The sequence below is a fragment of the Tenrec ecaudatus genome, chromosome 6, assembly GCF_050624435.1.
Source record: "Tenrec ecaudatus isolate mTenEca1 chromosome 6, mTenEca1.hap1, whole genome shotgun sequence".
Lineage (NCBI taxonomy): Eukaryota > Metazoa > Chordata > Mammalia > Afrosoricida > Tenrecidae > Tenrec > Tenrec ecaudatus.
Genome location: NC_134535.1, coordinates 43,531,006 through 43,558,156, shown reverse-complemented (window position 1 = coordinate 43,558,156; position 27,151 = coordinate 43,531,006). Strand labels below are relative to the sequence as shown.

Genomic DNA, 27,151 nt, shown 5'->3' with positions numbered 1-27,151 from the left:
GTTTAGTGCCTTGTCTAGGTTGGAATTTTGCTTAGAAACACCTGCTTTAACCGGTTCTTGGAAGACAAAAGACTCTATCCGTGTTGGTATAAATCAGTTAGCTTCCTTTACTTTCTGCTGGGCGTTCCGAACTCCAAAGGAGTTGCCCTTAATTTTGACTGTGTGCCCAGAGTACGAACAACAATAATAACAAACATTTATATGATGTGCTGTGAGAATCAAACCAACTTTCCTATGTTGTCCCTTAAAGAGGTTCATGAGGAGACAGTCCTGAAATAATAGATAACTGCAAGGTTTTGCTGGCACAAAGATTATTAATCTTAACTATTTATAAGAACGGGCTAAGATCCCTTCAAATTGTTTTTTAACTAATCCCCTTAGAATTGTCAGGTGCCTTGGATCATATAGACAGCTTCAAACATTTTAGCACTCTGTGTACTAATAAAGTACATATTCAAGTACACAATGGGATAATAAGCCAATGATGCTCTTTACATACAAATTACAAGTCATTTCTGGAGCTTCTTAGATAGTGGCAGTTGTTTTTTTCCTATGATATAAAGGTATGGCTAAATTTACTAAAGAGCATTTTTTTTTATCATGTTACTCGGGGCTCTTAAAATTCTTACCACAATCGATACATACATCCATTGTGTCAAGCACATTTGTGCATTTGTTGCCATCATCAGTCTCAAAACATTTGTTTTCTACTTGAGCCTTTGGTATCAGCCCCTCATTTTCCCCCTCCCTCCCCGCTCCCCCCTCCCTCATGCCTTCAGTGATTGTGTCGGGAAGGTGTGCATCATGGAATGCCCATTTAATAGAACAAAAAGTTCTTGCATTGAGTAAGTACTTGAGTGGAGGCCCAATGTCCATCTGCTGCCTTAATACTAAACCTATAAATATATGTCCGTAGATCTATTTCCCCATCATCCTTTATGAATATGTTTACATATGTACATGCCTGTATTTGGACCTCTATAAAAACCCTTTGTCACCTCGTTCTTTACTCTATTTCCTTTTACTTTCCTCTTGTCCCACTATCATGCTCACTCTTCATTTGGGTTTCAGTAATTTCTCTCGGTTATATTGTCCTTGTTGAATCCCTACCAGGTCTTTCACACCTCCTTGCCACTAATTTTGGATCACTCATTGCTCCCTTGCCCCTGGGTTGGCCAACACCACCTCCTTTTCCCCGCCTCCCCCTCTTCCATGTCCCCCCAGACCCATTTGTCCTGTTGTTTTTGCCTCCTGACAGTTCATCCAGCCTATCTTATCTAGATAAATCTGCAGAAATAATAATATGCACCAAAAAACAAGGTATAGCAAGACAAAGCAACAAAAGATAACACAACGATAACAATAAGAAAGAAAACTGATGACCCATAAAAGAATAAATAAATTTTTTTAGAAAGAAAACCCTGTAAATAGATCAAGTTCTGATTTTTTACCTCTAGGTGTGTCCTCCAGTCAAGTCTGATGTGGTGCTATGCTCTGGCTCCAGAGTCTATCCTTTGCACTCCCTCAAGATCTCTCTGCCCTGATCCCCTCTACACCACCCACCCCATTGCTCTGCTGCAGACCTTTAGTGTTTTGTCTCAGGTTGTTGGGTCAGACCAGGCCAATCCCTACACTGAGTCTCCATTGTTGTCCCTCGTAGGGCCATGGGTCAGCAAGGGACCTTGTGTCTCATAGTGGGATCAGCCACATGGTCCATTCTGTGTATGGGCTGTTTGGAGCGGGAGTGGAGATGTCCTCCAGGCCTGATGGTCCAAGATGTGCTCCACTCTCTTCTTCACCCTTCTTTTACTCCCATGTGTTCTCATCAGACATGTCCCTCTCCCCTAGCTGCAGCTTCAGTGCTGTCTTCTAAAGTAAATTCTTCTGTGGGGAGGGGCAGTTGTCCACATAGCTGGTATGGGGGCTGAGCCCTCGGGCCCCTCCACTGGCACCCAGCTCCTTGCCGGCACACTGCATTTGTCTGGCACTGGCTTTATATCTGCTCCCTCTTTCCCTGTGGAGACACATACAATACCCTCCCCTTGGGTGGGTCAGTGCCCTATCCCCCCATCACACATCTTTTTTTTCTTTCCCCTTTTCCCCTTCCATCCCCTTTTTAGTTGGCTACCATATATACCCCTGGATTTGGTCTGGACCCTGCCATATTACCTGGACTCACCCCTGGAGTGTTTATATACAGCAGCTTTTTCCCTGTGCCCCTTTTACATTTTTCTTTTATTTTTTTTTTTAATAAACTTACCTCAGCAGACTCATGTTGTACTTGTCCTTTCGTGCTTGGCTTACTTCACTGAGCATAATTTCCTCCAGTTCTTCCCATGCGGCGATGTGCTTCATGTGTTCATCACTGCTTTTTAGTGATGCATAGTACTCCAGTCTATGTATGTACTACAGTTTTTTTTAATCCATTCATCTGTTGATGGAAATTTGGGTTGTTTCAAATTCCTTGCGATTGTGACCTATGCCACAATGAGCATTGGAGCCCAGATGTATGGTCTTGGTTTGTGTCTTGTCTCTTCTGGGTATATGCCCAGCAGGGGGATTGCTGTGTCATATGGTAGCTCAATTTCCATCTGTTTTAGAAATCACCAAATTGATTTCCATAGTGGTTGTACATACCTACAGGTTCACAAACAGTAGATGAGAGTTCCTATCTCACCACAGCCCCTCCAACACTTGTTGCTTTCTGATTTTTTGAATCGGGCTACCTTTGAGGATATTAGGTGGTATCTCATAGTTGTTTTAATTTGCATTTCTCTTCTGGCTAATAATTGGGAACATTTTTTCATATGTTTATTGGCCATTCAGATTTCAGGCTCTGTGAAACTTGTGCTCTGGTCCTTTGCCCAGTTCCTCAGTGTTCAGTTAGATTTTCTCTTGTTGCAAGCTTGCAAAATATTGTAGGTTTTCATAAGGCCTTTGTACAGATCATGTTCTACAAAGTAACAAGTTTTATCCACTTTGTGGTTACAGTTGTAACCTGGTCCTACTGCCTACACCTGGTCCACATATCCCACCACACATCACTCAGCAGGATTCAGCATGTCAATTCTGCAACATACAGATTGCATCAATGAAACAAGCTTAGGGACCACTTGCTAAAATGCCATGGTAATAAAAGCCCTGTTTACTCTTACCTTCTGAGCTCTGAAAGCAGCATGAAGCCACCATTATTTCTTCCTGGGTTACCCTGCTAACCTCAAGATCTGCAGTTTGTGATCACCAGCTGCTCGGACGGAGAAAGATGAGCCTCAGATACCAGACAGGCAGTGTTATGACTCAGTATCAGCTCAATGGCAGTGAGTTTTTGAGTTTTGTATAAGGAGCCCTAGTATCTCAGTGGTTAAGAGCTCCTGTGCTAACCAAATGGTGAGCAGAACCCAATAGCCATCCTGCTGGGGTGACCTGCTTCTGCAAAGACGCACGCCCCTTGAAACTCTTCAGGGTAGTCCTCCTCTCTGAGCTGACTCTCCTCAGTGACACATAACAGCGATTTTACGTGGATGCCTTGACACTTCTACACAGTAGAGGGCCTTTTGGCAGATATACATTGAGCAATCCCTTGCTTAAAATGCGCTATGGGCTTCTTACGGCAATCCCTGATAGTCATGCTCTGCTTGGCTGACATAAGGACCCCGTGTTAGTCTGGGTAGACTAGAGAAACAAATCCATAGAGACACATGTGTGCATAAGAGAGAGTTTTATATGAAGGCTACATTAAGAAAGCATCCAAAACCAGTCCAGTCTAATATTAGCCCATCTATCTGATACCAATTTATAAGTCCTCCTCACACTCATGAAACACATGCAATGACGCCAAATGCAGGACGAGCACAGGCCAGTGGGCGGAAAGTCTTTGGGTCCAGTGGCATTTAAGCATCTGGGTGCTGGCTGGGTCTCCACGTGGCTTCTCCAGTCCCAGGGCTCTCCTTGCCGTCAGCACAGATCCATGTGTCTTGTCAGTAGAGAGGCTCTCAGAGGGTGAGCTGAGCGAAAAGTGTCTCCCGTCTCTATGGAGGGAAAACAGGGGTTCCCAGAATCCTCAGGAGAAGGCCATGCCCACACAGAGGCCTCGTTGGCATGTCCTGTTGGACAGACAAGACCCCACCCCTGCACTCTTAATTCTCTCAAATCCCAATTTGACACCAGATCATGTAACTACCACAAACCCTAGATGAACCAGTTCTGGTCATTTCCACTTAATTTCTTGGTTTTCTCGGTTGTTCATTAGGAACCACTCACTGCTTTGGTTTGTTTCCTTCTGGGCTTCCTACATTCTCTTGCTGCTTTCAGGAATGCCCTTCCTTTGGGAAAACCTCATCTTCCACATTAGAGATTGATACATTTATTTAAAGGGGCTTTGTAAACTTTAAATTCATAAGGTCTTTTCTTTTTTTTTTCTTCTAAAAACATATGGACCGCTTCACGAATTTGCATGTCATCCTTGCGCAGGGGCCATGCTAATCTTCTCTGTATCGTTCCAATTTTGGTCTATGTGCTGCCGAAGGGAGCCCCATATGGAACCTTCTCAACAACGCAACAGTCATTGTAGCACAGAAGCAACCATAGAAAGTACATAACGGAATGCGTATGACTGTGTTCCTATAAGCCTTTGGTTATGGGGACTGAGAGTTGAGTTTCATATATTTCCCAGGTATCACAATGTATTTTCCTTCTTTCCTTCCCATCCCGCCCTCCAAACACTGGAAAGTACAAAAGCCATCCTTAAGTCAGGGACCAGTCAACATAGGAAGGTGCTCTTCAGACTCTCGGCATGATCTTAGTTTTAGTTGGAAGGTTTCCAGAGGCCTTCTTAACTAATTAACAGACTGCTATTTTAATTTATGTTACCTTTTCTTTTGGTAATTGCTTATCTTCTAATTGCTATTTGTTTTGTCTTTGTACTCCATTAAACCTTCTGCAGATCTTGACTACTGTACTAATCTCTGTATATTCACAGGCACAACAATATTGAATATATGGTAGGTGCTCAGTAATGTTTGTTCACCTAATTAATTACTTCTGGTCACTCTTTTCACTATAATTCTAAATGCTTTAAAAAGTTAACTATGCAAACTTGCTCAGGAGATATAAGACTATGTAAGAACTGAACTTTTTTAACCCAAATATCCTAATAACTTTCTCATTCAGTCCTGTTTTCAAGCTGCATTTCAGATTGCATTTATTATTATGTGGTCGTTTTACTATAGGCACTCACACATGTGCACACACGCACACACGCACATGCACACACTCATAGTGGGGGCCCCCTATAACTGTTCATGGGAATAGCAAGTCCCATCTTCCTCCTGCAGGGCCGCTGGTGGTTTCCAATTGCCATGTGGATTGCAGCCCGCTGCTTAACCACTACGCCACCAGGGGCTGCCACTCCAGGCACAAGTATTGCAAAAAGCCCCACACATTGCAATTGTATACAAATTGTGTTTATAAGGAGAAATAATGCCTTATTAGAGTCTTAAGAAAAAACTGTATTTGACATTTAAATTACAGTTATTATACCCAGATGGATCCCTGTGGTGTTGTTGCAGGGCTTTGTTGGATAAGGACCCAGAAGTGGTAGCCGTGTTGTGGCTGAGTGCCCGGTTGGTGCTAGTAGCATTCTCACTCTTTCTACCTTGTCCCCAGTAGCACAGTTCCAACAGAATCTTGTGCCCAGGGAAGCCGATCCCACCTCAGCTCCTGGGTGATTGTTGTTAGTCTCTGTTGTCATTTCACCCCCATCCTTGCTGGTAGAACCATCTGGTCTCAAACCAAAACCAAGCTCACCGTCATATAGTTGATTCCAACTCATAACAGCCCTTTGGAGAAAGATGAGTCTTTCTTCTCCCATAAGGAGTGACAGTCTCAGAAACCCACAGGAGCAGTTCTACCCTGTCCTACAGGATCGCTGGAAGTAAGAATCACCTCATTGGCAACGAGTTCATAGCAATCCTATAGGACAGAGGGAACTGCCCCTGTGGATTTCTGAAGCTCTAAATCTTCAGGAGGGCAGACTGCCTATCTTTTCCCCCTGGAATATCTGCTGGGTTTGAATCATTGGCCATGTGACCTTGTGCTGAATCTGACCTGGTGCTCAGATTACTGACACCAGATGCTCAAAACCACACTCACTGCCACTGAGCAGATTCTGAGACAGTGTGACCCTAGAGGACAGAGTAGAACTGTCCTTGTGTGTTTCTGAGACAGTAACTCTTTATGGGAGTTGGGAGCTTAACCTGTTTCCTGAGGTCTGGCTGGTGGTTTTGAACCACTTACTTTGAGATTAGTAACCCAATGTAGAACCCACTACACCACCAGAGACCTTGAATCATCTGATAAAATCTTAAATCCAAGCTCACTGCCCTCAAGTCAATTTTGAGTCATGGCGATGCTATGGGATAGGGCAGACAGGCTGCTTCCGTGGGTTTCTAAGATTGCAACAACTCTTTATGGGAGAGACAGCCTCACCTTCCTCCCAATGATGGGCTGGTGGTTTTGAACAGTCAGTCCTGATGTGAGAAACACAAAGTCAGTCTTGAGGTGAGAAACACAATGCGTAACCCATGACACCACCCTGTCAGGAAGAGAGGAGAGAGAGAGAAAGAGAGAGAGAGAGAGAGAGAGAGAGAGAGAAACTCCATCTGTATTTCTGTACGAGGCGATGGAGACGCGTGATGTGCCGTTGAGTCACACCTTTCTTGGGAGCATGAGTACGGCACTAAGAGAACTGCCGAGACGCTGCAGGGAAACAGGCCGTCTCGATTTCTGAGACAATAAAATACTTCCTTGATCAAGGAGAGCCTATTAAACTCCAGATAATAATTCTAAATCGATATGCTTCCAGATGAGATTGGTGATAATGCTCCAAATAAACACATTAAGTATCAAAGGTTAAGCCCCCTTTTAGCCTCTGTATAGCTAGAGCTGAAAACACCTTAACTGATACATTACACAAAACAAATCTGCATCAGGAATGAGAATTATTCATTTCTTTCTCTCATACCAGCCTAGTTTTGAAAGGTCTTCTGAATCAACCAAACTGGGCCAAGAATATGACTCTAGAGTACTGTTATAGATTATGTAATGTCTTCATTTTGTATTAATCGAAAAAAAAATTCTTATTGTTCTATATTGCCAGGGTTTTGACATAGGCTTTTCCCGGAGTAGTTAACCCCTAAAGGCTTCTCTGATACCATCAAGAGCTATAGGAACAGTCACTTTTGTTGAACTATAGTTTGTGTTCTAGTTGATAGTGGTGTAATTTGTTCTGTATACGTTTTCAAATGTTGAAGACAGATTATTGTGGATCCACACCTACTATTTTATATGTTCTTTTGGAAACTCAATGAATTAAAAGCAAAGTTTGCATAACTAAAGCTACTCTTTGGGTAGGTGCATAGCTCAGCATGTTTATTTACTATTGTTTGCATTACCTTTTTATAAATATTTTAGAGCTATATCAGCAATGCCTGAAGTGCTCAAAAGCAGTGACCAAAAAATAAAATTGAGAAAGTCAAAAATGTGAACGATGCAACTCAGAAAATTCAGGAGTTAAATTCTACCTTTTGATTGAAAATGTTCCTGTTGGTACGTTGCAGGTATTAGCTGTCTGGGACGATGCAAAGGTCATAAGGACACTGTAAAATGAGTACAAACACAATTATATCAGAACAAAAGTTGATCAAGGATTATGTAAATCATGCCTTCAGGATGAATGTTGTTTGAATCTTATGGTAAATAAATGCTGGCCTCATTGGGTGGTTTCTTGTTCCTGGAAGGAAATGGATATTCTTTGACTTTGTTCTGATACTGCTGTCAGCCCGGTATCATGATCTACTGTACTGAAATGTGGTTTGGATAATGAAAATAATGGTTACAGGGAAAGGTTGCTTCCTCATGCTCCTTTTTCATATTTTCCCAATCAACATAAAGGTTATGTCAAAATCAAAAGTTCATTCTTTTCTGAACATGAGTAACTAGCTAGAACAGCAGCCAACCCAGATACAAGGCCAATTGATGGGTCATGGAACAAGTTCAGCAATCCAGGAACACAGTGTTGATTTTGGCTATTCTCTCGGAAGTTTGTCCAAATATTCAGGGTGGAGATGATTTTAGTTTTTCTCTCTGCTAGCATGATGCTTAAAATAAAATCTTTTGGAAGCCCTTTTCCTGCAAGTGTTTATTCTCTGATGAAAGTTTTAAAAAATGCTTTTTGAGTTTCTCGAGCTACTTCTAGAAAAACCCAAGGTCCAAACTAAAAGAGAGGCAATATTTCCTCTATTTAGGGTCCACCTTGTTAGGTAATTCAGTACGAAGGTTAGACTTACGTACTACTGGCTAAAGAGAATTCATTTCATCTCATCCCTTTTGAATTTTAGAACTACCTCAAATTTCTTCCTCTATGCTAACTTTGAACACCATAGATAGCTATCATTCTGTTCAGTATCAGATAATGCCTGTGATCTTTACAAATTGCATTGTTTAATTTGTTTGTATTGTATATATAATTAACACTATAAACATTAATTCATTATTTTAGGTATTATTCTACTGAAGCACTTCATAAACTTTGTCTATAAAGGGTCAGAGAATAAGTATTTTAAGGCTTTCTACAGCTTAAGGTTTCTGCTTCAACGATACCACTCTCTATTTTTAGTGTGCAAGAAGCCATAGACAATATTTTAATGCATGGCTGTGCCTATGGCAACACAGTAATTAAGGCTCCTGATGGGCAGTTTAAGCCCATCAACTACTATGTGGATAAAGAGACCTCGTAATCTGCTCTGTTAAGATTCAACATAGGAAATCCTCCGAGGGCAGCTCTACCCAGTCAGACAAGGTCATTCTGAGTTGGAAATGATCATGTAGCACACAGGAATCTGTTCCAATCAAACCTTATTTTCAAAATCAAGCAATTCAAATGTGGTCCATAGGTCATAGTTTGCCGATGGGTTGCCTAATTCAGTTCTGACTTTATATCTCAGTTTTGATTGATATGCTTTATGTGAGGCGTGTTCTAGTTCAGGATGTGTTAGGACTATATGCCAGGGACACTGTAGCTCTAGAGTGAACCAACCAAGGGCATTGTTTCATTGTAATAATAATACAATCATAATGTAACTTGTCTTTATAGGATAGTTAGTATGGGCCATTTAGAGGAAAATACTTTACTGTGATTCTTGTAGCTTCTCAAGACTATTGATATTCATAACAAAGTTGATCTGACCCTGCTATTTTCCTTATTTTATTCAAAAAACCCACATGTACTCAATGACATAACTGTTTCTCGTAAACAATGGACTATCAATTGGCACTAGACATGATTAACTATTTTACTGCTTATTAATAATTATAATAGTAGAAATAATGAGTGCTCATTATTGAATTGACCATCTCAAAATCCAGGGTAATTCCATCCAAGAAGACTTATTGGGCCATAAACTGGGTTTTTATTCTTTTATCCCATCCTTCCACAGTCCTACGTTGCACCCTTGATCTCTTTGTATTATAACACACCACAATCTAAGAGTCTTTTTTATGATCTCCCATGTAGATTCACATTAAGTTAGGAAACAAGTTTCTTTCATCTCTGCAACTGTGGACCTCTTAAAAAATGCACATGACTTAAAGTAGATCTCATGCCCTGGATGCTAAGGAAAGAAATGAATAATAAGTAGACACCTCTAGTCAGAGAGCACTGGCCTCATTGAAACTGTTCAAAACGAAAAGGTATGATGAAACCCTTGTGTAATATTGGCTCGCAGTTCCATAGGATCCCATCACTCTGAATCATTCTAGCACAAATAATAGGCTTGAAATGGTTTGTGGAATTTCACTCTTTAGCTTATTGTACTTTATGATATCTTCCATTTCACTTCCTTTTCTGGGTAGCCATTCATTTTGATTGTATGTTGATTTGTTCATTCAAGTGGGGAAGAAATATAACAAGAGAACAAACCCTGGATGCAGTTGTCTCCCTGTCTGATTCCCTTTGTTTTTATGTATTGTGGTACCAGAACCAGGATGCACTTAGAGATGCATGGAGATAGGCTACCGAATGAAATTTCAATTCAAGCCCTGGCACCAAATATTCTACTCTTCCAAATGTCTCTCACAATGTGCTGACTGTAAGGCTCTGACCAGAAACCACTGGTAATAACAAAAAATTAGACTCTGGTTAGAAACATATTACTTCATTGCCAAATCTTTCTGTGGAATTCAACTACTACATATTTTTAGGTTCAAGAAAACTAGATCTTCTGTACTTGGGCCAAACTTGGCTTTGGTTTCAAATTACCTCAGAGGAAAATTTTAAACTGAAAATTAATGTTATATGGTTTGTTTCACAGAGAGATATGTTTACATTTTGCTTTATAAATAAATATCTTTTCTATTACAAATACAAAAGGCATACCCACTGATACTAACCACTAGGAGTTTCCAGTGGAATAATGAACATTTTTCTGAAAAAAAGAAAGGAGATTAATAGGCATTCTAATAATGTAGGTGGTTAGAAATAGGACAATTCATGTGGGCAATTCATTTGGGTTGAGAAGAGAAATAAAGACTCTGTGGGAGAAGCGTATGTCAAAGTGCTCCTGGGAAAGCTCTGGAAAAATCTAGGAACACATTCTGTGGAATATTATGGGAGGTAGGCATCATGGTTTCCAATTCTGGGTGGGCCCACTTGGTTATATTTTCATATATCAATACATATAGTTTCTGCTTACTGACATTTATTTCCCTTCGGTTGATCTGTCTTATTTTTTTTTCATAAAGTAGTGAAAGAGAAAGCAACGGATAAAGGGATGTCGTCGAATATCTCTTCTGAACTCCATTGTGTCAGATAATACAATGAAGTAGACCAGCATTTTACGGGTACTTGACATCCTCAGAAGCATTTAAGGGGCACATTGGTCATAATGATGTCTTAGGGAAACATGAGAATTTCTAAATGGAAAAATAAAATATTTCTAGGGAAACAGTATGTGACAAAGTGAGAATTCATTAATTATTCACTCATTCAACAAGTATTTTTGAGTGTTAGGTGGAAGTAGGAGAAAGGAACAGATTATATTGGCATGTTGGGTGCCTTTGAGGCAGTTCTGGCTCATACAGCAGGACAGACCGAGCCCACTGTGTCTTTTTCTCTTTGTCACTGCCCTTCTACATTACCAAGCATGATGCCCTCACCTGAGAACGTGTCCAAAGGACATGAGACAGAGTCTCACCATTCTCTCGTTGAATGAGCATTCTTGCTGTACTTCTCCCAAGACACATTTGTTTTTCTTCAGGTAATCCCTAATACTTTATATATTCTTCACTGACACCATAATTCACATGCATCAATTCTTCTGTCTTCCTTATTCAATATCCAGTTTTCATTTGAGGTTACTAAAAATACCATGGCTTGAGTCAGGCACACCTTATTCTTCCGTGTGTCCTCTCAGCTCTTTAACACGGTTTCAGGGTCTTTTGCGGCAGATTCAGCCAATGCAAGAAGTCACTTGATCTTTTTGAACTGCTATTTCCATGAACCTTGATTGTGGAGTCAAAAAAATGAAATACTATAAAAATTCAATCTTTTTTCCGTTAGTTACGTTGGGTCTATTGTTTCCAGTTATGATGATTTTTTAATGTCAAGTTGGAATCCATACCGGATACTATTGTACTTGATCTTCACCAGCAAGTCCTTCAAGCCCTTCTCACTTTCAACAAGCAGGTTGTGACATCTTTATATCCTACCCTGACATTGCATTCCTCCAATATTGACACCATGTCCATTTTTTGTATTGTCCAGCATAATGTCAGATCATTTGCTCAGCACACAGATTATGTACCATAAAGGATACAACCCTGGCACGCATCTTTTCTGTTATGAAATCATGCATTATTTCTTGTTCTGTTTGAACGATTGCCTCGTTGTTCATGTACAAATTCTGTATGATCACAGTGATATGTTAATTCTTATTCTTCACAATATTTTCCATCGTCTCTTATTATTCACACAATTGAATACCTTTATGTAGTCAATGAAACACAAGTAACATCTTTCTGGTATTCTTGACTTTCAGCTAAGATCCTCTTCTGAATCCAGCTTGAATCCGGACGCTCTTCCTCAATGTAACAGCATTTGAGTTAATTTTAGCAAAAAATTTATTTGCATGTGATATTAATGATGCTTTTTGGTAATTTTTGTATTCTCTTTGGTCACTTTTCTTAGGAATGGTAAAATAATATTATTTTCCTCCAGTTGATTATCCAGATCACTCACTTTTTTCTAGCTGTCTTAAACTCTTAGGTGTCTTTTAAAAATTGAGGATATTTCTTGTGCCATGTGGAAGAAATATTTTGAGGTTAGGGCTTATTAAAAATTTTTAATGAAATTCCGTGGACACCTTTCCAAATCGTTAGAGTTTTGCAGCATCTACAGGAAAGTTGCCCCATGAAAACAAAATGGTTTTAGGTAGGTTACGTGTTTTAAGAATGATTAGGAAGACTTCAGTGATTAGGCAAGAGAGAGGAAGACCTTCAACATTGATGGATGAAAAAACTCTTGCCAAAGCACATCCTTGATGGTAAATTTTACAACACAAAGCCTAAGGAGAAAATAGTGCCAGACCTTAAATTGTGAGATTCTGGTTTGCAGAAGGCTATGGGTGACAGTGGAAGCTCAAAATACAATTGGGAGATCTACACAAGAAATAACCATAATGGAGGGATGGAAATAAACTGGTTACCCAGCAGAGTATTGATGATATGATTCTAGTAGATCAAAATGATAAGCCTGACTTGAATGCTTAAAAAATACCGCTTGCTCGCTTCTCTGGTACACTTTGGGTATTGATCTGGTTTTCAATATTTTGGGGGATTGTTCTTCATTTTCTTTTTCATATAGGGGTTTATCTCTGATATATTTGTCATGGGGGTAGCCTTCTTCAATCTTTGTTATGTGTTTGTCTCTTTGTCTGTATATGAAAGCCAGGATAGATAAACATATAGAGAAAACAACTGGGTTATTGTGGGTGGGAGTGGGGAGTGTTAGCCTGGTTAGAGGAGAGAAACAAATCCATAGATATTCATATGTGTATAAGAAAGATTTATATACAAAAGCAATTGAATATTGAGAAAACAACCTAACCCAGGCCAGATCAAGTCCATAAGTCCGATATTAGCCCATATGTCCAATACCAATCTATAAAGTCCTCTTCAGTCTCAGGAAACACACGCAATGATCCTAAACACAGGAGGATCACATGTCAGTGAAGAAATAAAGTCATCTTTATTTGCAAAATCATATAATGCTACATGGAGAAAGGATTCAATTGAAAAATTGCTGCAGCTAATTGAGAAATTTCTCAATGTAGCAGGCTATAAGATCAACATACAAAAGTGGATTGGATTCTGAAAACAACAAAACCATTTATAACAACTACCCCAAAGTTTAAATATTAGGAATAAATTTTAGCAGAGAAAGAAAATACATATAAAACCTTTTAGCAAGATACTCAAAATATACACAAAAATTTCAGAATGTCCCATGGTCATGGATAGAAAGACTTAATATAGTAAAAATGTCAAAATTACTGAAAGCACTCTACAAAGTTAGCACAATTTTTGTCTAAATCCCAGTACAATTAGAAATGCAGAAGCTAACCACCAACTTTATGTGCAAAGGAAAGAAGTCCATGATAAACAAAACACGAATAAAAAACAAAGCTTTTCCCTCCCAGATTTCAAAACCTATAAATACAGCCTTTGCCATCAAAACAGCTTGGTATTGATAAAAGAAAGACATTTAGACCAATGAATTAGAACAGATTATCCAGAAATACATAGCAACACTTTAAGACAGAATAGAACTGCCCCATGTGGATTTCTGAGACTGTCACTCTTTACTGGAGTAGAAAGTCCTGTCTTTTTTCAGCAGAGATGCTGATGGTTTCGAACTGTGAACCTTACAGCTCACAGCAGTCCAATGCATAACCACTATGTCCCCAGAGCTCCTATAGATGATGTTTAACTCCTGTAAATGATGTTTGAACAAAGGCTACCAAACACTAAATATGGAAGGGACAGCTTTTTCAAAATAATGACACTTGAAAAATTGGGGCTCTGCCTGCTAAAGAATGAAACCCGACCCGTACATCATACTATGTATAAAAACGAACTCAACATGAATTAAACACCTAAGTATAAACCTTAGAACCATAGGGATCATCCCTAAAAAAATTAGGGACAAATTTTAAGGTTGTAATACTAGGCATAAATACACTACTAAAAATAATGAAAAATACCCATGCTACAGAAAAAAAAATAGAGGACTTGGATCTTCTAAAAATATTTAAGTACATCACAAAACTTCACCAAAAGAGTAAAAAGCTAAAATACAGATTAGGAAAAAAATGGAAGTTATATTAGATAAAAGACTAATTTCAAAAATCTGTAGAGAATTGTAACACCTTAAAAAAATACAAATGACACAATAATGTAATGGCCACAAGGCATGAATAGACACATTACTAGGGATGACATCCAGGCAGGCAACAATTGTGTGAATAAATGATCTCATTTTTTAGTGACAACAAAATAAAAAATGAGTTAAAAAAAGGGATACCAGCTCACACAGATACTCTTAACACAATTAAAAACAAACAAACAGAAATTCATAAATTCTGGACAGGATGTGGAGAGATCAGAGAGCTCATGTATTGCTGTGGGGATCACAGAATTGTACAAACACTATGGAAAGCAGTATGGTGCTCCTTTAAACAAATGCAAATACAAATGCCTTATGATGTTTCAACCTCTCTATTTGGTATATAGACTAAAGCAGGGTTCCTCAAACTATGGCCTGCAGGCCACATGAGGCCTGCCAAGGACATTTATCCAGCCCGCTGGGTGTTTTTGCTACACCTCTTCCAGGGCCCGCATTGTGCATGTGTGGAATGTGCTCCACTACATTCTCCCACTCCTCTTTGTCTCCTGTCTCTAGACTCCTCCTCTCAGTCTTGGGTGTGATCAGAGGAGTCATGAGCTTGCCTGTGCAGAGCCTGCTGCTGCCTGAGGACAGAGGCAAGAACAAGTTAGGATTTTTTTTTTAAGTTAGGGAGCCTTTTTATTTTTTTAATTTTGAAGGTAGTAGGGCTTTTTTGTTGTGGTTACGGGGTGGGGGGGGGGACCTTCCTGAAGTTTTCTTTTTTAAAGTTGCTTAGTTGGTTGGGGTGGTTTCTAGGGGTGTTGCATCACAGTGATAACGCAAATAGCATTTAGTGTTAATGCAAATGGTCAGTGCTCAGAGATAATGCAAATGGTCAGCGCTCAGTGGTAATGATAATTGTAAGTGCCCAGTGTTAATGCAAATGGTCAGCGCTCAGTATTAATACAAATTGTCAGCGGTTAGTGTTAATGCAAATGGTCAGTGCTTGGTGTTAGCGCATGGAGGTCCCAAATTGATCATCTGCCTAGGGCCCCATGGGAACTTAATCTGGCTCTGCAGACAGCTAAGGAGTAGGAAACCCAATTTAATTGACAGTAAGTGCATTCATATTCTGATTGCTGTTCAGTTGTGTATGATGTTGTATGTTGTGTAAGCCCAGTTCTCACTGTTGCTATCTCTAAGCAATGTGAGTTCAGCCATATGCTTGTATTGCTGAACTCGCATTAGATTCGGAACAAAAAAGGCATATGTGCCTTCTTTTTTCCTGTGTGAGTTTACAGATCGCTGTGCGGTTCGCACAGGGTAGTGTGAAGTGGAAAGGTGGTAGACAAACCGGCTCTGTAATCGTGCCAATTCCGGCACCGCACCAGTGTGAGCCTGAGGTAAAAGTAGAGTTCCACCAATATGGGCACTGGTGAGGTGGGAATGAAGTGGACTAGCAAGGCAGCATTGATGGACACTGATCAGACTGCATTGATGGGCATTGCCATCTATATGTCCCTGAGTGGACAAAGTTATTGCTGGTATATTGTTTTTGTAGCCATATATATATATATAATTAATATTATATAACTAATCGCAATTTGGAATCCCTAGGAAACAATGATATCAAGAAAGAGAAAAATTGACTCGGGGTGTAGAATATTCAAAGAACAGTGGACTTATGATTACTTTTTCATGCAGTACAAAGAAAGAGTTGTATGTTTGATATGCCAGAATATAGTGTCTGTGTTCAAAGAATACAATTTGCTTCGACACTATCAAACTCAACATAAAGATAAGTATGATTGTTTGGTTGGAGAAGTAAAAAATGATAAAATATTAAAACTGAAAACTACTATATATATATATATATATATATATATATATATATATATATATATATATATATATATATATATATATATATATACCATAGTGAATGAAGGGGGAAGTGCAGAGTGGAAACCCGAGGCCCAAGTGTTGACCACTGGTGATCCCCTCACAGAGGGGTTTAGGAGAGGAGATGGGTCAGTTAGGGTGAGATGTAGTACCGATGAAGAACACAGCTTTCCCCCAGATCCTGGATGCTTCCTCGCCCCAACTACCATGATCCGAATTCTACCTTGCAGGACTGGATAGGGCAGAGGTTGTACACTGGTGCATATGAGGGCTGGGGGCACAGGGAATCCGGGGTGGATGTTACCTTCAGGACCAGGAGTGTGAGGGGCAAGGCTGGGAGAGTGAAGGGTGAGTGGGCTGGAAAGGGGGAACGGATTACAAGGATCCACATGTGACCTCCTCCCTGAGAGATGGACGTCAGAGAAGACGGGGAAAGGAGACTCCGAATAGGGCAAGATATGACAAAATAACAATCTGTGGATTATCAAGGGTTCATGAGGGAGGGGGGAGCGGGGAGGGAGGGGGAAAAAAAAGAGGACCTGATGCAGAGGGCTTAAGTGGAGAGCAAATGCTTTGAGAGTGATTAGGGCAAAGAATGTACGATGTGCTTCATACAATTGATGTATGTATATGTGTGGATTGTGATAAGAGTTGTATGAGCCCCTAATAAAATGTAAAAAAAAAGAGAGAAAAAACCCCAAAAACTGAAAACTACATTGACAACTCAACAAAATGCTTTTTTGAAGCAGGAGCAGCTAAAACCTCATCACTGTGAGCACGTTTTCAAGTTGCCAAGATTATATCGTGCGCTGGCAGACCATTTGTGGAGGGAGAATTTGTTAAAGAATGCCTTCTTTCTGTTGCCAAAGAGATGTGTCCAGAGTAGCTGATTTATTTAGTACAGTGAGTCTTTCAGGACCTACAATTACACAAAGGATTGAAGAAATGGGAGACAATTTGCATCAGCATTTGCAAAACTCCACAATAAACTTCCCTATTTTTCCTTGGCAATGAAAGTAATGATGTTCTTGATTCTGCACAACTTCTAATTTTTATTTGTGGGACGAATGACTATTTCGAAGTCACAGAAGAGCTTGCTGCCCTGCAAAGCATCAATGGAACAACTACAGGAGAGGATGTCTATGAAAAAATTTGCCAAACTGAATGGTTTGGAGCTGGACTGGGCTAAACTAGCCCGTGTGACAACTGATGGTGCTCCTAGCATGGTGGGGTCTAAGGAAGGAGTAATTGCTCACATTAACCAAGAGATGGACGAACATAACCATTTTCATCCAATAGCATACACTGCCTCATCCACCAACAAGTGCTGTGCTGTAAGTCACTGAAGCTGGACTCTGTTATGAAAATTGTGGTATCTTGTGTTAACTTCAGTAGAGCTAATGCACTAAACCACAGACAATTTCAGGAATTTCTGTCTGAGCTAAATATTGCCTATGAAGATGTTCTGAACAACACAGAAGTCCTTTGGCTGAGTTGAGGGAGTTTTGAAACATTTCTATGACTTACCTCCACATATTACAGCTTCTCTGCTTTCAAAAACAAAGTAGTAGCAGAGCTCAATGATGCAGAATGGAAATGGCACCTTGCCTTTCTGACAGATGTAACAGAGCTACTCACCAGTTTCCATGTGCAACTTCAAGGAAAGGGGAAGCTCATCTGTGATAGGCAATCACATGTGAGAGCGTTTGAAGTAAACTTAGGCCTCCTCGTCAAACAAGTGAAGGAGGAAAATTTCTGCCATCTCCCCACAACTCAAAATCTGTCAGCGGAAAAACCATTGGTTGCATTCCCAAACAAAACATGTGGCTTCACTGGAAAAGTTGCAAAAGGAGTTCCAATTTAGATTTGAAGAGCCTCATCTCCATGAACAGGATATACAGCCTTTCTGTAACCCATTTTCTATTGACATTGAAAATGTGGATACAATTTACCAAATGGAACGGGCTGAACTGCAGAATTGTGACTCTCTGAAAGACACATTCAAGTCAAGCAGCCTTCCTGATTTCTGTGCAGCTCTCCCCTCTGAGACATATCCTATTCCCAGGAACCATGCTCTCAAAATGGCAACCATCTTTGGCAGCACTTAGTCTGTGAACGGACTTTTTCCAGAATGAAGCATCTGAAATCTCCAACCAGATCTAGACTAACTGATGCACACTTGCATTGCTTGTTATGACCAGCAGTGACAAATATGGAACTGGACATTGACCATCTCATTAGCAAAAAGCAGCCCCATATTTCCTATTGAAATACTGGTAAGTTTGTTGATTTAAATTTACTTGTCTTTCATTTTAAATATTGTATTTGTTACCGTTTTGTTTCTTAACTTCAAAATATATGTGCAGTGTGCATATGAATGTGTTCATACTCTTTTTAAAACTATAGTCCAGTCATCCAATGGTCTGAGGGACAGTGAACTGGCCCCCTGTTTAAAAAGTTTGAGGACCCCTGCCCTAAAGAAATAAAGAGTAAAGCATGAATAGACATATGCACACTTATGCTTATTGCAGCAATTTCTGTAACAGTCAAAATGGAGGCAACCAAATATCCTGTCTGTAGAGGAATGGATAAACAAACTCTGATATATAAGTAAAATGGAATATTATGTATCCTTAAAAAATGACAAATCTGTCAAATAATTCATGATGACGAATGGTGTCTTCTAGTGCTTTGAATCAAGCTAAAGCATAGTCTTTGTTACAAGAATTAATGCTTTTTGTTTGGAACTCTGAAGTAACGAAAGCCTTAAAGTTTATGATTATCACTTTTTAAAAATTAAAATGAAGCTGATCAGACCAAAACATAAGCCTTAATTATGTCATTGTTCTTCATTCTGTATGCATTTAAAATATCAATAGCATTGACCTGTTAAGTAGTAACATTCATGAAAAGTGGTGACTTGAAGTTTCTAAAGTAAAAATCTGTCAAATTCTTACACGGATTATTCCTGGAAGTTTCTAGCTCTAATCTAACTTGTGAGTCCACATGCACTTCTTCTGCTTGTATGATTGCATGAGGCCAATTAAGTCACTTGTTAATGTTTTCGTAAAGAATTAAGGGTCTGTGGTAAGTCCTTTCCAAGTACCCCGCCTAGGGAATCTGAGAACTTAGTGACTGTTGAGTCAGGTATTAGACAACACAGCAGGCTCATTCACTAGATAAGATAAATGCTAAAACCTCCAATCCATGTTTATTAGGCTAGTCAGCATCTAATTGACTGGTAATCTTTTGAGAAAATAAAAGTGATGAAACCTTCAAAGCTATGACTAGCTATTAAAAAAAGGACTTAAGGAAAATAATTTCTCCTGAGTTTGTTCTTTGGGTATGTTTTGGTTATGTCAAAGCTTTTATTAATTCAGTCAGCAACAAGTCCAAGTCATTCTGGGAAAATTTACCAGTTTTCAATTTATTTACTTCTAATTTTAATGTAGCTATAAAAGTATACTCAGACCAAGAAACATACACAGTAGCTGACAGTTTGATTGGACTTGATTGTTAACTAGGTATTTCTGAAGACAGATATATATATATATATCTATATATAGATATATATGTAGTGAAGTATTGCTTAAGAATGAAAAGTTAATATTTAATGGATTTAGATGCTAACATATTTAATGCTGTATCAGTAAGGATTTATGTATAGTTGTATTGATTTTATATACCAATTTGAGATTAACATAGTATTTAAAAAAGTAATTATAATGCCTCTTTTATCATCCAGTTTCTGTATTTCTTCCAGTTTAAGTTTTGTTTCCATATTAAGGCATATACTTCTTAATTGACATATAATCTCTGGTATATCATTGTCTTTCCTCAATGCTGTTAACATATCAGATGTTCAAAAACAAAATAAACAAGCACACCAGCCTGTGGGATCATGAGGTGTCGAAGGGATCAGGTATCAGGCATCTTCAGAACAAAAAAAATTACTATAGTGAGTGAGGTGGGGAGTGCAGAGTGGAGACCCAAAGCCCATTTGTAGGCTACTGAAATCCCCTTGCAGAGGGGTCTCAGGGAGGAGATGAGCCAGTCAGGGTGCAATGTAACAATGATGAAAAATACAACTTTCCTCTAGTTCCTAAATGCTTCCTCCCCACCCCACCCTCCCCACCCCCCACTATCATGATCTGAATTCTCCCTTGCAAGTCTGGCTAGACCAGAGGATGTGCACTGGTACAGATAGGAACTGGAAACACAGAATCCAGGGCAGATGATCCCTACAGGACCAGTGGTGTGAGTGGTGATAATGGGAGGGTAGAGGAAGGGTGGTTAGGAAAGGGAGAACCTATTAAAAGGATCTACATATAATCTCCTTCCTGGGGGTGGACAACAGAAAAGTGGATGAAGGAAGACGTTGGACAGGGCAAGATATAACCAAATAATAATTTATAAATTATCAAGGATTCATGAGGGAGGGGGGAGCAGAGAGAGAGGGGCAAAATGAGAAGCTGATGCCAGGGGCTTAGTTGGAGAGCAAATGTTTTGAGAATGCTGAGGGGAATGAATGTAAAAATGTGCTTTTTAAAAAATAATTATTTTATTGGGGGCTTGTAAAACTCTTAAAAAAATTTTTTTAACATTTTATTAGGGATTCATACAACTCTTATCACAATCTAAACATATACATACATCAATTGTAAAAAACACAACTGATGTATGTATGGATTGTGATGAGTTGAATGAGCCCCTAATAAAATGATTAAAAAAATAAAAATACGAAAGCACAGATAAATAAATAAACATTTAATTTAAGCTTATATATTTTACATTTGTACATCTTCACTCTTCTAAAAAAGCATTGTGTAATAGGACATGCACATTTTTTAAAGTTTTAAAATGTTTTTATTATAGAACAATTTTATTGACATATGATTCACATATCATACAATTCAAGGTTTAAATATTTTAAAGAGTTTTGTAGCCATCACTCTAATCAATTTTAGAACATTTTCTTAATACTTGTACTCATTATTTATGATATGCTCCATAATTTCCCTCCACCTCCATGACCACTAGAAATGATTCATCTAGTCACTATCTCTACATTTTGACCTATCCCGAATTTTATATTAAAAGTATCATACAAAAAAACAAAACAAAATCAAGAATAATGGCAAACCAAAAACACAGAAAACCCTCAGTACAAAGAAAGCAGAAAGTAAAATTGGGTCAAAATAGAAAACAGATGATAAGATATTAAATACTAACCTCCTGTAAAGTCATGATCTATGAAACTCAGTCGCTTCTATATGGCCCTGTGAGGTTGCCCTGAGTTGGAATGGAGTTGGTGGCAGTGAGTTGGTATTTTTTGTTTTGCTGTGCTGTTTCTGAGATGGATAGTTTCAGTTACGAAAGACTCCTAGTCTATTACATTTTTGCTTTTCCTCATTTTTCTTTAAGCCACATAGCCCACTGTTTAAGTTTGAGGGATAAGGAACCTGGAGGGAATACTTTTCCCCCAGAAAGATGTTATACACACACACACACACACACACACACACACATACATACATTTACATAGCTCATTTCAGGAAATGAAATAAACAAAAACATCCTATTAGCTTCTGCATATCTGTGGTTCCTGTTTCTCCCGTTCCTCCTCTGCGCTAGTCCACTTTCCAGTGACCTGTGCCTGAGAGCAAGCCTCTTCACACAGCAGAGGAGAGGCTCAAGAACTTAAAGAATTCCTCCTCCAGTTTCATCCAAGTCAAAAGATACAGGATGGATTTAAACCTGTGGTTCTTTTCATGAGTCATGTTTTTACTATTATGAAATTATTATTTTAATCCTTATTAGCCTTAACATTAAAGGATTTCTTCAAATAATATAATAGGGTAAGTAAAATGTATTGCTATAATGCCACAGAAGCCTATATTAAATATTAAATAAAAATATAAAAATGTGAAGCTATTATTTCTTGGCATGTCCTCTATCTAGGCATATGTGTGTGTGTTGTCATTTCCATGTCTCTAACGTTTCTCCAAATAATTTTGAGCTCTTCAATGAATTCAAATTGTGCTAATTTGAAATAGTCTTTAAATTTTAAGAACAAAAATAAATCTGAAATAAGGGACAAGATGGAAAAAAAAGGTGGATGGGTAAGTTTTCCAACGTAATTCTTAAAGAGAGGCCTTTCTGTCAACAGAGTGGGACCATTGTCATGATGGAAATAAATAAAAATTCTTCAGCACAACTTTCCTGGCCCTTTTCTCAATAAGGCAGTTTTCATCTTCTCTAAACTTCTCCCTCATAAGTCCTTCTGCTCTCGTGCTCTTTGAGAAAATCTGTGGGGGGACCCCCAGAAACAGTCACCATGGTTCGCTGAGCTAAGCTTCCTGCTTTGGATTGAACTGACCCAGCAGATATGTTTGGAAGACAATGTTAGGCATAGACCTTGATTCCTGAATGACACTGGTAAACCTAAAACGTGCCCCCAGTTATGTTTTGTTCCGTAAATTTGCTTGCATTAGTTTAAATCTAGCTTAAAATGCTGAAAGAAACGTCAGTTCTTTGCACTAGCTGATCTTCTGCAATCATTTTTGGCACCCATCAAGCAGAAAACTTGCTGAGCACAGGTTGTTCTCTTAAAATTGAAAATGCCAAATATGATCTCAGCCTCAGTAGGTATCATTTCAATGGCAATTCTGTCGTCTTCTTCCCTCAATGGCTGGACTTCCCACAGAAACTTCTCCAGCACGGTTAACTGCCCCACAAACCCAAAGGAGCGGTTAGACTTCATCAGGTTGATCTTAGTCAGAGCTGCCTGATGACAGTGACTTTGGTTTTACGTATGGAGGCTTTTCTTTTATAAACCATTTTATTGCGAAATAATCAAAGTAGCATACAATTCAATAGTTCAAGCATATCACGGAGTGTTGTACAATTATTCCCACAATACATTTCAAACCATTTTCTTCTTTCTTGTCCTCAGTTTCCTCCCCATTTCCTGCCAGCCTTGTGCACACTCCCAACGAACCATTCATCCAGTTACTGTCTCAATAGACTCTCACGTCCTGGATCTCCCACACCAAAAATCATACAGAAATAAAGCTAAACAGTAAAACTCCCATGGAAAAGGAAACAAATATTAAAAATTAAAACAACTTTCAAATGGGTCAAAAGGGAGACCAAATGATAATGTGTCAGATTTTAACCTAACCATCTGCCATCATCCACTTTTCATTGCACTCCGTATGATAAGAGGGCTATTTACATCCCTAGTGTAAATTCAGAGAGGATGCATCTGAGGCTTAATCCATGTATATTTTCCCTACACACACACACACACACACACACACACACACACACACACACACACACACACCTACCTTTTAAATGGCTCAAAAGAGGGATCACTTCACAGGTTACATTTTCTACCTAGCTATATCTACTATAATCTTCTCCACAATACTCTCTGCCTCATAGCATTGCTATTCCCATACCTAGACTACGGAGAGGGGGAAATCACTCGAGGCTTAATATATGTATACATCCTGCAAATGGAATTTGGTCTTCCATGGTCATCCATAGCCTTTTTGCAAACTAGATGCTGACAATTTAAGCTCTGATACCCTTAGCTCCTTCAGATTTGGATTATATTATTTACAATCCTTGGATCATAGAAATATCTTCCCTGTAGACTAAGTTGACATCTCCCTTAGATAGCTGCTTTGTGTAAGACAAACTTTAAGGCCCCAGACACTATTCTTTCTTATAGCCAGCCATCATCTCCTTACATCACCATATTTTGCTTTAGCACCCCTATATTCAGTGATCTCTTCATGAGGATGTGTATCAACCAGGGCCAGGGCATAAGAGTTCAATGTTCTTATATTGGGGTAGAATTAAGTGCGAGCCCCAAATCCATTCATATATTGATTGCTTATATGCCTCTGGCTCACCTTAGAGACTTTATTGTTATTTTATATTCCATAATATTATTCTTCATCTTCATGGGACATAAGGTCATTCTCTTGATAGTGTCATTAATGGTAAAGAACTTTAAATAGTTGAGAAAATGATGTTATACACATGTAAGCAGTCTATGAATGACAATACATGAATTATTGACTTATATAGATTAAATTCTATTTTTATAGATTAAATTCTTAAGCGAATGGACACTACACATATAATGCAGGTTGGTGATAGAAAAAACTTTCCATAGTATTAATCAACAGTGGAAGAACCAGGCTTACCAGATTAATACATGCCTTAATAAAGCAAGAAGTAAGTAGATAGTAAGTATATGGTAGTCCGACGCCACCAGTTCTGTATCCTTTGCATACAATTTGTCTGCTTCTTCTCATACGGTGTTGTTTTGGCCGTAAGTCCAAGGGTTGTAGGAGAGGGGGAGACAGAGCCCAGTTCAGTTAGTGGGGTTGCTACATCATGTTCACCTGGTGGAGCGTATGAAGCATGTTGTGCTCCTCAAAAATACAGGATCTAAAATCCCAGTGTCACTGGACCTGAGCGAAGTGAGGCCTAAAATGTCTAAAGAGGGACATAGTGCCCGGCATATTCTATCCTTGGGTTCTACAAAAGAATTGCTAAATAGTTTGTTCCCCATTGGGAGGTAGGTTCAACTTAATATTTCTAGCAAGGAAAAGGCACTTGTGTTCTCCAAGATGTGCATGTTTCCCTCCCCCCATCTTGACTTCGATTTTTCACCAGATTCCTTTATCACTCTGGTAGGGGTGTCTGTTGCTTTGGGGGGTGACCTTAGGACAATTTTGTATGGCAACAACTAAAGGGTCATCGCCCTCCCCCTGATCTCGTAAAGCTGACCCAAGCTGAAGTTAGGTCTCCCCTGCCAAGTGGTTTTAAAGATATACATGTGAAGGGCTGCTTAATGCTTCACAGCCACTAGTCAGGCCCTCTACCTAGGTCGGGGCAGTCTGGTGTAGTGGGTTCATGAGCTGGAAGCAGATGCCTGCCTTCACCTTGGCATTTATCCTTATAGAAGTTGATTTAAACAATATTTTCCTTTTGTGATTGACTAACTTCACTCAGCATGATGGTTTCCAGATCCCTCCAGGTCATGAAGTGTTTCATAGTTTCATCACTGTTTTTCAGGATGCATAGTATTCCATTGTGTGTATGTATCAACGTTTTTCAAATCATTCTTCTCCTGCTGGGAAATTGGGCGGTTTCCAGTTTCTTGCTTATGGGAATGGTGCTGCAGTAAACTTTCCCTTATTTCTTTAGGGAATTCCCAGCAATGGTATTGCTAGGTCATATGGTATTTCTATTGCCAGTTTTATGTTTTGCCATATTGAGTCCCACAATGGTTGTACATATTTTCAAGTCCACTCGCAGTGTATAAAGTTTCCGTCTCTGCACACCCTCCCCAGTTTGTTGTTCTGGTTTTGTTTTGTTTTTAATTGGGCTGTAGTTGTGGGTGTCAGATGATATCTCATCGTTGTTTGATTTGCAATTCCTGGAGGGCTAGTCAACAGAACAGATCCCCATGTCTTTGCTAACCATCCAAGGGTCATTCTTTGTGAATTACCTATTCAAGTCCTTGGCCCACTTTTTAAGTGGGTTATTTGTTTTTCTCCTTGAGGTGTTGTAGAATTCTTTAGAGTTTAGGGATTAATCCTTGGTCTATTGTGTCATTGCTAAAGATTTTCCCCAACCCGTGGACTCTTGTTTTATTACATAAAAATATATTGTCTCTAACCAGAAAGAGCTTCTCTTCATCTTTGGCCTGTAGTCTCTTGATTTCTTTTTGTTGTCTGATGATTCTCCCTAAGATTTCCAGTTGAATACGAGTGGTAATAGGGGCATCCTTGTATAGTTCCTGCTGGCAGGAGAAGTTTTTTTTTCATTTTTCCCCATTGACCGTGAGATTTCCTGTCAGTTTTCATAAACGGCCTTTATTATGTTGAGGAATTTCCCTTCTATCCTTGTTGTATTGAGTGCTTTTCTGAGGAATCGGTGTTGGATATGGTCAGATGCTTTTTCTGTGGTCACTGATATGATCACGTGGTTCTTATCCTTGTTTTGGTTATGTGCTGAATTACCATCATCAATTTTTGGATGTTGAACCATCCTTGCATCTCTGATATGAATCCCACTTGGTCATGATGATTTTTTTTGATATGTTGTTGGAGTGTATTGGCTAGGATTTTGTTGAGAATCTTTGCCTCTGTATTCATGAGGGATATTGATCTGTGGTTTTCTATCTTTGTGGGGTCTGTATGTGGTTTTAGAATCAAGGCCATGCTGGCTTCATTGAGTGAGTGTGGAAATTTGCCGCCCCTTGCTATACTCTGGAATAGTCTGTGTTGAACTGGGACAGCTCTTCTCTAAGTACTTGGCAGGCTTCTTTGAAGCTGTCTGTTCCTGGGCTTTTTTTGGTTGGATGTTGCATGATGACCTTGACTCTTTCTTCTTTTGTTATGAGTCTTTTTAAGTTTTCTATCCAAAATGTGAATTTGGGAAGAGGGTGTATTTCTAGGTGTATTTCATGTCTTCTAGATTTCAAACTTCTTGGAGTACAATCTGTCATAATACTGTTATTATTATTTCATTTGCATCTGTTGTGATATCACTTTTCATGTCTAAATCTAGATATTTACCTCTTTTTTTCTTTTCCTTTGCTAGCCTGCCAGCAGTTTGACAATTTTATTGATCTATTCAAAGGACCGACCTCTTTTCTTGATTTTCCTCATGTTTTTCTGTTGTCCAGTTCATTTATTTCTGCCTTAATATTTATGATTTTTCCTGTTTCTGAAAGCTTCATTCTGTTGTCCTTGTTCTCATTGTTTGAAGTGTTATGTGAAA

General features: G+C 39.1%; 1 non-coding gene across 1 annotated transcript; it reads right to left on the bottom strand.

Moving 5' to 3' along the window:
• Nucleotides 1-4,425: 4,425 nt before the first annotated feature.
• LOC142452043 (U6 spliceosomal RNA) lies at nucleotides 4,426-4,532 on the bottom strand. The gene has a single exon (XR_012785108.1). It is a non-coding gene; the product is annotated as a U6 spliceosomal RNA (small nuclear RNA).
• Between the last annotated feature and the right edge of the window lie 22,619 nt (nucleotides 4,533-27,151).